General features: G+C 37.2%; 1 protein-coding gene and 1 pseudogene across 1 annotated transcript in view; one reads left to right on the top strand and one right to left on the bottom strand.

The window, feature by feature from the left end:
* RELN (reelin) overlaps positions 1–13,744 on the bottom strand; it is a 511,483-nt gene that overhangs the window by 433,981 nt on the left and 63,758 nt on the right. The gene's annotated exons all lie outside the window — the stretch shown is intronic.
* Positions 6,188–8,169, top strand: LOC130027582 (S-phase kinase-associated protein 1-like; annotated as a pseudogene).

Here is a 13,744-nt window from a genome sequence, read left to right as displayed (position 1 = left end):
TATCTTTAAACAAACTTCTATTTGCTCAGCTATAGAAAATTTAAAATAAAAATCTGCAAGCGTCTTATTTTATCAGACTGATCATGTCAAAAATGGGGTCCCAAGTTCTATTCTAGGAGAATGTGGTCTGTATGTGTGTATGTGTGTGTATGTCTGTGTGTGTATATTTGTATGCATATAACTCTTTCCATATATTGTAGCAATTTTCTCACACCAAGAATCATAAAATATAATTTTAATTTCAGCATGTCATCGTCTAAATTTCATCATACCCCTCTCATTATTCAGATTTTAATTTTTGTGATTATAAATAATGCTTTCATAAACATCATATTTGCCTGTATTTCTGATTGTTTAAAACTTAGATTCCCAAAAGTGAATACCCTGCCACAGAGGCAGGATGGGATGGCGGGGTGAGCGGGGGGAGGGATACTGGGATCAGTGGTGGTGGAAAAAGGGCACTGGTGGAGGGATGGATACTCGAACATTGTATAATTGAAACCCAAGCACAAAAATTTGTAAGTCTACAACTGTACCTCATGGTGTTTCACTAAAAAAAATTTAAAAAAAATAAAACTTAGATTCCCAAAAGTTAAATAACTGAAACAAAGTATATGAATACATTAATAGTTCTGCTACATATATTCCCTTGTCAACAATAAATACCTATTTTCTGGCACTGGCATGGGAATTAAGTATCTATTACTTTAAATATGTTTTCCAAATTAAAAAAAAAACCAAAGCCAGGGGCCAAGGGAAGTTTACAGAATTGAATGAATGGGTATTTTTGGTAGTGGGGTGATAGTAGGTGGACATGAAATTCTGGTATTGGGGTAGAATTGAAAATCTGGTAGTGGGGGTGGTAAGATATATTCACACAAAGGTGTAAAGCTTAACCCCAGAAATTCTATAATATTGCAAACAAATGAATCGGTTTAAAATTCTTAAATAGCACTAGTAGTAATAGTAATAGTAGTTTTAAGTCTGCCATTTTTTTTGTCAGTGAACTGGATATTTTATATTCATTGGACATTTGTCACATTTTCATGTACAAGTGGTATGAGTTTTTGCTACTTTTACCTTAGAGATTTTTGTTTGTTTTCTTTTGGTTGTATAAAAGCCCATTCACATATAGTGTATAATGTTTATCCTCTTAATTTATACAATTTTTTATACATGACTTTTGCTTTTTAAAAAATTTGCTATAGATAGCCAGAATCTGGAAAAAACCTGAGTGCCCGAGAACAGATGACTGGTTAAAGAAACTTTGGTACATTTACACAATGGAATACTATGTAGCTGTTAGAAAAGAGGAAGTCATGAAATTTACATACAAGTGGTACTACATGGAAAGTATCATGTTAAGCAAAATGACTCAGAAAGAAAGGGATAGACATAGAAAGATTTCATTCATCTTGGGAATATAAAGTAACAGAATGGGAGACTAACACCCAAGAATGGCCGAGATTAGTACCAGGAATTTTACTCCATGGTTTGGAGGCCAACCACACATGCTAGGGGAAAAGGGAGCTCAGATAGAGAAGGGAACACCAAATGAAGGTGTTGGGAGGATCCTCCCAGGATGGGAGAAGCATGCTGAAAATCGAACATGATTGCCATTCAATGCCTCTTTTGAAAACCACAACACCCAATAAGAGAGAGAGAACAAAAGGGAATGCCCTACCACAGAGGCAGGGTGGGATGGGGGGTGGGAGGGATACTGGGATCTGTGGTGGTGGGAAATGGGCACTGGTGGAGGGATGGGTATTTGATCATTGTATAATTGAAACCCAAGCACAAAAATTTGTAAGTCTACAACTGTACCTCATGATGTCTCACTAATAAAAAAAATTGCTATCGCTGCTGCTGCAGTGTTGAAAGTGGGGACCACATGTTTGTTTCAAAGCGGGACGGGGCGGGGGGAGGGGGCGAGGTGTTGACACACAGTGCTCAGGACTGCACTTTATGACATAAGGCGGTGCTGGACATGGACCTCAGAGCATATACTATACCACTAAACTACTTCCAGTCCTCTCAAATTTATAATTTTCAGTTATGCAAACAGCTCTTTGCTGTCAGAAAATAAAAAAGCAAAGAAGAAATGTACAAGAAGTTCTAAGATTAGTCATTCTACAGTACTTAAAAAATCAACTTAAGTTATGATGGACTATTCTCTTTTGGATATTTGATTTTGTTTGGGGGACAAGCCCAGAGTTTCTCAGGACTTACTCCTGGCTCTGTGCTCAGGGATCACTCCTGGGAGGACTCCAGAGATCCTATGGCATTCCAAGGATCAAACCCAGGTTGTCTATGTACAAGGCAAACATCCTACTCTCTTTACGGTCCCCCTGGCCTTTAGCTAGTCTTTTTTTGCAGGATTCTCCTGAAGGTGCTCAGAAAGCCCCCAAGTTCCTTTAGATTTTTGCCAGGCTTGTAATTCAATGTGAAGATTCAAGGATGCGGTGCTGTTCTTAGTGCCACCTATGGTGCAGCTGGGTTGACCAATGCAAAACACATGCCATAATCCCTTTGCCATCTTTCTGGCTCTTGCACTTTTATTTAAAATAGTGCTTCCCAAACTATCCCCTGCAAAATCAATTCTGAATGTTATGAAAATATTGTTTGGGAAAAGGAGAGAGAGAACAAAAGGGAATGCCCTGCCACAGAGGCAGGGTGTGATGGAGGGGATGGGGGGTGGGAGGGATACTGGGATTAGTGGTGGTGGAGAATGGGCACTGGTGGAGGGATGGGTACTCGATCGCTGTATAACTGAAACCCAAGCACAGAAATTTGTAAGTCTACAACTGTACCTCATGGTGTTTCACTAATAAAATTTTTTAAATGTATATTGTTTGGAAAATAAAGATGATCACATAAAGTTTGAAAAAAAGCTTACTGTGGGCCAGAGATGGAGCTCAACAGTAGAGCACTTGACTCACTTGTGTGACGTTCTAAGTGAGATTCATACCATCAGGAAAAAAGAAAAAATGAAAGAGAGGAAAGAAAAAAGATTTATAATGTATAAGAGTATTAGACTTATAACTGCACAATAGAAAGATTGATAATTTGAATTTAAAGAATAGGTTAAGGCTTTTAATAGATATTCCTATGAAAAGTTACATAAATGTTCAATAAATACACAAAAAGATATTCAGCCTCATTAATCATTATAGAAGTGAAAAAAATCAAACCACAATAAGATTCCATTTCAATATACGATCAAGCGTGATCAATGATGTGGAAAAATTGAGACCTCATACACTGCTACTAGGACATGAAAATAGTCCATCTGCTATAGGCAGCATTTTCCATAGCAATTTTAAATAAAATTTCTTAGGAGGTTAAACACAGAATTAGCATACCATATTTGACACTGTAATTCTATTCCTGATTATATACTAACGGTAATTTAAAATACATGTTCACACAAAAACTGTATGTGAATCATTCATATGAGTATTATTTATAATAGCCAAATGTGGAAAACATCCTTCAACAGATAATGGATAAGTAAAATATGAAATATTCACTCAATGAAACATCATTCAGTCATAAATAAGAATGAAACACTACTTCGACATGCTTCCAGATGAGTGAATCTTAAAAATATGCTAAGTAAAATTAAAGCCAGTCCCAAAAGAAGCATGTTATTTAATTTACATGAAATTTCCAGAAAGGTAAATCATAGAGACAGAAACTGGTTTAGAGTCTTCTAAGGGATGAGAGGAGAGACTGATGTCTAGAGGTACAAGGCTTCTCTGCAGTGAGGCAAATGTCAAATTAGTGGTGGAAGTTGCAACTCACAAAGAAAATACTAAGAAATCACTAAATTGTATGTTTTAAAGTGATGAACTTTGTTATATAAATTTTCTCTCAAAAACAAAAATAAAAGCTTAAAACTCCCATTAAAGGAGTCCCATTTAAATGGAGTCCCATTAAAGTCCCATTTAATGTTTTCTAGTCAGTGAATTTCAAGGTTTGTCATACAACGATACTCTTCTATATAAGACATTAAGATGAGACATTGGGCTGGATCAATAGCACAGCGGGTAGGGCATTTGCCTTGTATGCAGCTGACACAGGTTCGATTCCCAGCATCTCATACGGTCTTCTGAGCACCATCAGGAGTAATTCCTGAGTGCGTGAACCAGGAGTAACCCCTGTGCATTGCCGGATGTGACCCAAAAAGAAAAAAAAATGATGAGACGCTAATGTTTGCAAGAAGCTATGTGGGAAAAAATGCTATGAGCAAAACCTTGGGTTTTTCTGTTTTGTTTTGTTTGGGGGCCATGCCCAGTGGTGCTCAGCCTAACTGCTGCAGTACTCTGCGCTCAGAGATCACACCTGGCAGGGCTCAGGGGGTTATATGGAATGCCTGGGATTGAACCAAGGTCAGTTGCATGCAAGGCAAGCACCCTACCCACTATACTATAGCTCCAGTCCCTGGACAAGACATTATAAAATCCATTCTAGAATGTGGCTGATATCAGCTCCTTGTCGAAGAGAGAACAAGAATAAGAAAGAAAGGGGGGGTAGGGAACATGAGGGCTCCAAAGGATAAAATTCATCAATCTCCTAATTATTCTACAGCTGCTTATTTATGCAATTCTCTAAAAACAGAAAGCTCAACTCCAATTCTGTCTTCTTTTATTAGTAACAGGCCTCTTCTTTGTTATTATTACTGTTAGAAATGCTATCGTATTGTATAGGTTAAAAGTCAGGTTAAAAGGAATCTTCTCATAGTGCAAATAATTCATTATCTTAAAAAGAAAACAAGCAAAAATAAATAAAACATCTTCCCAGAATATGATCTTTGACTGCTCAATTTATTTTACTTTTAACTTGTTATTTACTAGAGCTCATGTGGAGAAGAACTTTTTTTGGAAATTGAACCAGAAATAACATAATTAACCAGATAATAACAACAACATGGTTCTGATGTATGAAAACATGTAGGAATAAGAGCAGGAGGGGATTTCAAGCTGAACTTTTACCAAAATATTAACAATTTTTTCTCTTCTGTTTTCCAAAATGGCAACTCCCACGCTAACAAATATTTTTCTGTTCAGACATTCTGAGTCCTGAAAACAGTAATTTAGTTGTGTACTTGCCACAGAAAGCAGCCTACATGTCTATAAGGCTACATTAAAAATTCAGCATCAGAGGGCTGAGTACAAACCACAAAACAGAAGACAAGAGTAGAAACAGAACTGGCATTTGGTGGAAGTGTCTTTTTGTACTCCTACATCTATTTTCAAATTCATATGTCGCATCAAGAATTACTTTTCCGGCAATGTCAAGAACTTATTTCCACTACTTTTTAAAAAATATTTCAAAGATAAGTATCAAAATTATTTTTAAGAAGTAATAACATTATAAAGTTACTTTAAGCTATTATTAGATTCACTTGCTGGAGAAGATTAAGCCAACTTTATCCAAGAGTATTTATAAATCAATTACTGTGAACATGGAACATTAACTTATTTATAATCATCTAGGCAGGGACAGGACTGGAAAAGCTCAAGCACAAACTGCATTACAAACAAAAGGACTGCTAGAAGAGAATCAGCCTTTGAAGTTTATCCTCTTAAGTTATATCTTGTCTCCTGTTAAAATGGCCAGTCTTGGTATACTATGAGTGGTGTCACTCTTTTAAGAAACAGTATCAGCAAGGACCCATGACCAACTGTGACTTTTCTTAAATTATTATTTTAGAAAGAAAAAGTATTCCTGATTCTGCTTTTATTTAGTAAAGAATAAAACCCTTGATTGGAGCAAGCATCTTCTTTAGCAACAAAAACAAGGTTATAGTTTGCTAAGACAGGAGAATATCTTCATAAACAAGTTCGTAATATGAACAGGCAAAAGGTCTAACAACTTAATATTTAAATCACAATTTATACACCACAGCGGTGCCTTGCATTAAAATGTGCTCTAATAGTGTATACTACCTGATATTTATGAACAACTAGTTTGTGATTATGAGCACATACATTTAAGGATGAATTAGGGGAAGAAAAGGAAACTAGAAGAATCTCTTTCTTGAGAATACTCAGTAGCAAGAAAGGTTTCTGGCTAAGTAAGTTCCTCTCTATCAGAACTGATATATCGGTATTATTCTACATAAACTGAAGGGGTGTCCATAGAAAACTGACACTAATTAAGTAAATTATAAAGTATATCGAAAATGAATAGATCTTATACAGAATGTGGGATATGTTTCTGTGCCTATGAGAAAAAAGGTGACAATTACTTTTTAACAAGTACTCACATTTTCAATCATAAAGGATGTTTTGAGTAAAGTACTATAGGTAACGCAGAGGCTTACATTTATATATACAAGAAAATATCCTTAATAATCTTACTTGATTAAATGTTAGTGTATATATGCCCAATAAGTTATAGAGTCATTCTTTTGGGGAAGATCTAAGATCTAAGAGGTGAAATAAGAAATTAACTTTGGGGCCAGAGAGATAGTGAAGTGGGTAAGGTGCTTGCTTTGCACTTTACCAGTCTAACTTGAATCCCCAGTACCACAAAGGATTGATCTTCAAGCCTTGCCAAGACCCCTAAACACAGAGCCAAGAATGAGCCCCAAGAACAGCCAAGTGTGGCCTAATGTCAACCCCCTCAAAAAATAAATCACCACATTTAGAAAGAAATTAAGAAATCAAGTTGTTGTATATTGTAAGATATTAACCTAACCTAAGATATAAGACTGAACAATCTCCTGAAGCTCACTTTCCCTATTGATTCTACAAACTGCACAAAATCCATTACTCTACTATCTAAAGGCATTCATTTTTACCTCCGGAAACAAAGGAATAAAGTGGTAGACTAACAGTGGCAGGATAATCAACTTCCTCAGAAATGTATTCGCCTCCAGAATCTCTGATGCTGATAAAGTCCACATTTATTAGTTTAAAAAGAGTTAATACTTATAGCACACCTGGCACAAAAAATAATTTGAAAAATATTAACTATTTATTATTATTATTATTATTATTTCTTAGGCTGGAGCAATAGCACAGCAGTAGAGCATTTGCCTTTCGCGCAGCCAGCCTGGCCAAGCCGGGTTTGATTCCTCCGCCCCTCTCGGAGAGCCCGGCAAGCTACCGAGAGGATCTCACCCACACCGCAAAGCCTGGCAAGCTACCTGTGACGTATTCAATACGCCAAACACAGAAACAACAAGTCTCACAATGGAGATATTACTGGTCCCACTTGAGCAAATCGATGAACAATGGGAGGACAGTGACAGTGACAGTATTATTATTTCTTAGATTCCAAGAATATATCTGAGACTTGTGGGGAGAAAGTAGAAAATAAGAACCTGGAAAGTTCTGGTGCCCTAAGCAATAAATATTCTTCCTCTTCCTGCACTATAGTCCTAAACTGTGGGGGATGGATTCCCAGAAGTCCCAAATATGTGCCTGTAATTTGGAGCCAGTGTATGAGAACTGGAAGTTATGGCCTCATCTCCAAACTTCAATATTAGTAACTTGGGTAGAGTCTGTCTCTCTTGAGGCCCAAATGTTAGTTTAGGATAAAACATACCATAGTTACTTCTCTTGAGTAACAAGGAGAAAAAGGGGAATCACTCCCTTTGATTTGCATATAAGTTTAACCATTTTACAATCTGAGCCACATAACTGACTAGTAAATGCACCTCTAGGGAATTCAGAGTTGCTAAGTTGCAAGTTCTGATGGAGAGATATTTGAAATTAATGTGGAATTGTCAGTCTGTATATCAAAACCCTGCTGGAAGACTCAGGAATGGACGATGAAGGAGATGATGACCCAGTTCCTCTCCCAAAATTTAATGCAGCAATATTTTTAAAATGTTACTCAGTGGTGTACCCACCACAAAGATGATCCTCTTCTCCTCATTCTCCTGACTATGATGAGAATAAAGAAAAATGAACAGATGATGCTCCTGCTTGGGACCAAAAATTCCTGAAAAGTGGTCCAAGAAACACTTTTTGAACTTACTCTGGCTGCAAACTACTTAGACATCATAGGTTTGCTTGATGTTACATGAAATTCTGTTGCCAAAGTGATCAAGCGGCAAACACCAGAGGAGATTTGTCCTTCAATTTCAAAAATGACTTTAGTGAAGAAGAAGAAGCCCAGATAACCAAAGCAGACCCATTGTATGAAGAGAAGTAAAATGCTCTGCCTGACACTATCACTGGACAGACTGTTTCATACTAATTGCACTGCTCTGATTATAATTGTTAATTGTTAGACAAACGATGTATACAAACACAGCAACAAATCAATTGTATTAACATAATACTGTACTCATTGCATTTGTAGGTTGAGTGCAGATTCCAGACCTATAGTTTGAGTTTCTTTTCATATGATCAAAAGCAAGCTTCTTTTCTTTCTTTCTTTCTTTCTTTCTTTCTTTCTTTCTTTCTTTCTTTCTTTCTTTCTTTCTTCCTCTCCTCTGAAAATCACAAAAAGTTGGTTCTTTCTAGAAAGTGGAATTTTGGGCTTTCCCTCTTTTTGTAAAGTGATTAGTTTTTGTCTAGTTAACTTCAGCAATCTATTAAAAGTTGTCATTGTAAATAAACCCTAAGATTTCAAAGACAGATTTTAAATTGCAGGGGGAGGGGGGAAGGAGGAGGGCTCTGGGATCACTCCCAGCCATACTAGTCCTACAGTGCCAGGTCTAAATATCTAGGTGGGCTGGTAGTGCTGGGGGCCCCCAGGGATACACATAAAAGTGAGAGGTGGAATGCAGTGCCCAGGATGAAATGTGGGGCATTGAGCTTGTAAGGACGTGTGCTCAACCATTATTTCCCTGGCCCCTAAGTATTTTATGTCAGTTGCTTAAACTCAACTAAAAATTAGACATTAATGGCTGTATTTTTAAAAGTTAAAAGTTAAGGGGTGGGGAGAGAGTATAGTGGGTAAGGTGCTTGCCTTACATGAGAACAATTAGGGTTCAATCTCCAACACGACATATGGCCCCCCTTGAGCCCCACCCAAGATTGACCCTGAGTTCAGAGCCAGAGTAAGTCCTGAGCACTACTGGGTGTGGCCCAAACCCAAAAATATAAAAAGTTAGTTTTTAATTAAACAAAAGATTTTGCATTTTTCTCTATATTTTCCCCACTAAAGAAAACTGAATCTCATAAAATCATGTCATTTATAAGAGTTCTGTCATTTTTAAAATGACTGGGTCTATATCTGGCTGAAAAGAAGAAATGTTTAGATTTTAAAAAACTGGTAAAATGGCTGATATTGCTGAACAAAACCATGCACTGCAAAACACAAAAGTTTAATTTATGCAAGGCCTAACAATTTGAAGTTTGGCTGCTAAGAATCAAACCTACAAACTCGATTCTCAGGTTTTAGAGCCAGAATACCAAAATTTGAGTAAAATGCGTTTAAAGCCAGAATACTAAATATTGAGTAAATGCATTTCAGCTCTGAAAAAAAGAACAATTTTGTATGAAAGAATATTCAAATAGCTCTTCACTGAGCGACCACAATAAGCCTTCAAGATTTACATGATTGAGCTAGAATTCAATGCCAAAGACAAGAGGGAAGCATCTTTTTTTTTCTGGGATGCACAAAGAGATATCCATAATTAAACATCACACTTCCCTAGGGCAGCATGTTTTCTTATATTGACAAGCAAAATGAGGTATTGCAAATCATAGTTGCTGGCATACAGTCATCCTTTGCATAGCTATTGTTTTAATGTATTTCTGGCTATTAGGCATTTGTCTATTTTTGGTCAGCATTTCAAAGAACTCTGGTTTTACATAAAAGACTGTAGTTATGTTAGTGGAGATACATTTCTACAACAATATCTTAAGCACAATTATGGGCTTAATTTTGGCATACACATTTCAAATTTAAAAAGACTAGCTATATCTTTAGTATAATTAGTACAATTAAAATTGATTCTAAGTGTAAAAAAGTTTTAGAGGTATCATTTTAGACATAACTGCAAGCTTTATGTTGTCTTATTTGTCACGTCTAGTTAACATATCATACACAAATACAATGTATTGAGAAAATGCCAAATAAACCACATTTGCTTAATATTCCACCAAAAAAATTAGGGCCTAATGATAAATTATGTACTCAATAACTCTTTTGTTCTATATCAAAGAATGCCAGATTATTTTAGCCTGATCCAAATTAACTACTATAATTAAAAAATTTTAAACTTTTACAATTAAACTTTTCAAGAGTTTCCTCTACTTTCTGGCTTGCACACTGGTCAAAATAAAAACACATTTGAGTTTTGTCCTTAAATTTTAAAGAATTTCACATTTTAATCAAATACCAAAAAAAAATATACTCTTATTTCCAGCAATGACCATTTATCAAAAAAGACATTTCATCCCCTGCTTCCAATGAAAAAAGATATCGGAAGATTAACTATTTAACAATATTTAGATATATTATTAAATTTTGTCTTTGAGGTTAACTACCATTCTTGCATAACAAATTTAAACTATTGCACTATTACTGGAATTTGAAAAAAATATCTCATTGATTTATTCACCCATTGGAAAAAAAATCACATCCTATGAAATCCAAGTGTTAGTGAAATATTTGATTGGTTATTGGAGTCATTACTCTTAATAGGCTGCATCTACCAGAACCCTGTTTAAACATCGCACGAATGAGATAAACTTGAATAGGAAGACAAAGTGCAATTTAATAAAATACATTCCGATTCAACTTGAACATACCTTTTACAATTTTTAAAGTCAATAAAAATATCTTGTGATTTAAGTATCTTTAAAAAATTCTAATAGGGGGCCAGAGGGAAAGAACAGTGGGAGAGCACTTGCCTTGCATGCAGACCCCTCATCCCTGTAGCATCCCATATGGTCCCCCAAGCCCACCAGGGGTGATTCCTGAGCACAGAGCCAGGAGTAACTCCTGAGCATCGCCAGGTATGATCCAAAACAAAAAGAAATAAGGAAGGAAGGAAGGAAGGAAGGAAGGAAGGAAGGAAGGAAGGAAGGAAGGAAGGGAGGGAGGGAGGGAGGGAGGGAGGGAGGGAGGAGGGGGAGGGGAGGGGGAGTGGAGGGGGAGCAAGGGGAGGGGAGGAAGGGAGGGAGGGAGGGAGGCAGGGAGGGAGGGAGGGAGGGAGGGAGGGAAGAAGGAAGAAGGAAGGAAGGAAGGAAGGAAGGAAGGAAGGAAGGAAGGAAGGAAGGAAGGAAGGAAGGATGGATAATACAGTGGGTATGGCATTTGTCTTGCATGCATCTGATTGGGGGTCAATTCCCAGAACCCCATATGGCCCCCCAAAGTGTCACCGGAGATTTCTTATTGCAGAGCCAGGAGCAATCCCTGAGCATCACTAAATGTGGTCCAAAAGCAAAAATTAAATTTTAAAAGCCTTTAAAAAATAAAATTAAAATTTTAACCAGGGCTGGAGGGATAGTACAGTAAGTAGGATGCTTGCCTTATACACAGCCAATCCGGGTTTAATCCCTAGCACCCCATAAATCCCAAGCCCACCAGGAGTGATCCTTGAGTGTAGACCCAAGAGCAAATCCTTAGCACCACTGGGTATGGCACAAAACCAAACAAAAATATCCTAACAACTTCACCCATGGGTTGTTTGGCTTATTAGCTAAAATCAGGAAAATAAAAAGAAAAACAGGTCCATTTTATATGCTCTTTCAAAGTGTATTTAGTCAAACTTTACAATGCTGTTTAGTGGCTGGGGAGATAACACTGGGGTTCAGACACATGACCTGCACAGGGCAAACTCCAGTTCAATCCCCAGTGCCACATAATCACCCACATTATAAGGTAGAATTCTATAGGCCCCCCATACCAGCTGGGGCACTTGCATAATCCCCACTATGCAGGGTCCCAGCAGTGTGGATCCTTGGAACTTCATATTAAACCACTGCCCAGTTAACCAATAATCACTAGGAGGGAGCCTCAGACCTCCTAAACACTGTAAAGGAGTCTCAAAAAAAATCAAAACTATCTCTAATTGAAAATGATAATGACTTTTTTCTCATTCAAAAGCCTCTATTTTGAAAAAAAAAAAGAGAGTTAGTTCACTCAGCTATTTCATTCATCTTTACCTGCAAATGCCAAGTGTTTAGTATAAGCACTCCTCCAGAGGAAGTCTATATTAATTTCTGGGTTCTCCTTTGGTTCCTGAGAGTTTTCATTTTGGAATACCGCATATTTACCATGTGCTAATAGGGCTTTACATAACTAACCTTAATCCTCATGACTGCTCAATAGATAAAAGTTTCTACTATCATTATCATTTTATTTCTCAGGAAATTAAGCTGTGAGATATTAAGCAAGAAGACTGAGGGAGATGGCCAATACAACCAGGTGACTGGTTGGCTTTCCAAGCAGTTCTGCATGGAGGTCTCCATTACCCAAACTCTCACCCATTCTCATACTACCTGCTGCCAATATTGCTCTGTAACTGAATTCCTGTTGTCCCTGTCCTATCAGAGCTTTTAATGATGGAAAAAACCTTCTGCACCCATCCTAGACCCTAAACTTTGATCTTTCTGTTGACCTGAGAGTTATCTCTTTGAATTGAAAAGCCATTGGATTCAGAGAGATAACTGAGTATAGGCACTGGATCCTGGCTGCATGCATACTTCGCATGTGAGAGGTCCTGGTTCAATCCCTAGCACTGAATGTTCCCCAAAGCCAGGGATAGCCCCCAAGCAACACCAGGTGTGGCCCAAAAACCAGGCAAAGAGATGAAAAGCTGCTCAAAACCCTAATGGTGGAAGTTGACACTGGTGAATTGATTGGGGTTGCAACATTGTATGCCTCAAACTCAACTATAAATAATTTTGTAGATCACAGTGCCTTAATAAAAAATGTTTTAAAATAAAACTTACATCCAGGATTTGTAATCATAAGGAAAATGACAAACAAACCACCAGGATCTTGAGAGGAAGAAACCACTGAGGGTTTCTTCCTCTCAAGATCCTGATGGTTTGTTTGTCATTTTCCTTATGATTACAAATCCTGTTACTCCCCAGATTTTCTTTTAATTCTGAGAATATAGCCATCTGTTCCTGTCCTGAATTGGCTTACTGTTCCCTCCTTCAGGTTAGCTCTGGCCCATCATCCAGAGATCCATAGCTAACTAATTTCTACTGATCCTTCCCATCCCAGGGAAGCATTTCTTAACTACACCCCAGTTTTCTCCAAACTTATTTCTCGGCATATCCTCCTCCAGCACTCAGAACTTTTCTTTGCTCACCACTAGCAAGATTTGCTATTACATATTTCCATGACCATTACAATAATATCTAAGTTGATCTCAAAACTTAGCTGGTATAACAATCACTTAAAATTCATTTTGTAAAGTGATCACAGAGTTAAGCTCTGGGACCCTGTAGTTGTCACCACTTTCAAGGAGACCCCCATGTCTCTAGATCCTAGACTGATCTAGATTCAGGATAATTGTTCTCAGCCCTATATAAAAACTGGAAGCCTGAGAATATTTTTTAAATTTTTTTATTTTATGTTAGTTCACAATATTTGATTACATTTAATATTCAAACACCAATCCCACCACCATTACACCTTTCCACCACCAAATTTGGGATATTTCTATCCCAAGCCCAATCCCTGTCCCAAAACATAACCAAAATAAAATATTTCGTATTGTCTGCTATAAAGAACTGCTGAACATGCTTACAAAAAAAGTGTTCATATAGGAAACAGCGTGAAGATTGTTCTATTTTGGCAGGAGCCATTAAGACAT

The sequence above is a fragment of the Sorex fumeus genome, unplaced genomic scaffold, assembly GCF_029834395.1.
Source record: "Sorex fumeus unplaced genomic scaffold, SorFum_2.1 ptg000037l, whole genome shotgun sequence".
Classification (NCBI taxonomy): domain Eukaryota; kingdom Metazoa; phylum Chordata; class Mammalia; order Eulipotyphla; family Soricidae; genus Sorex; species Sorex fumeus.
The sequence above is the reverse complement of the archived record's forward strand: the minus strand, read 5'-3'. Positions and strand labels throughout refer to the sequence as shown.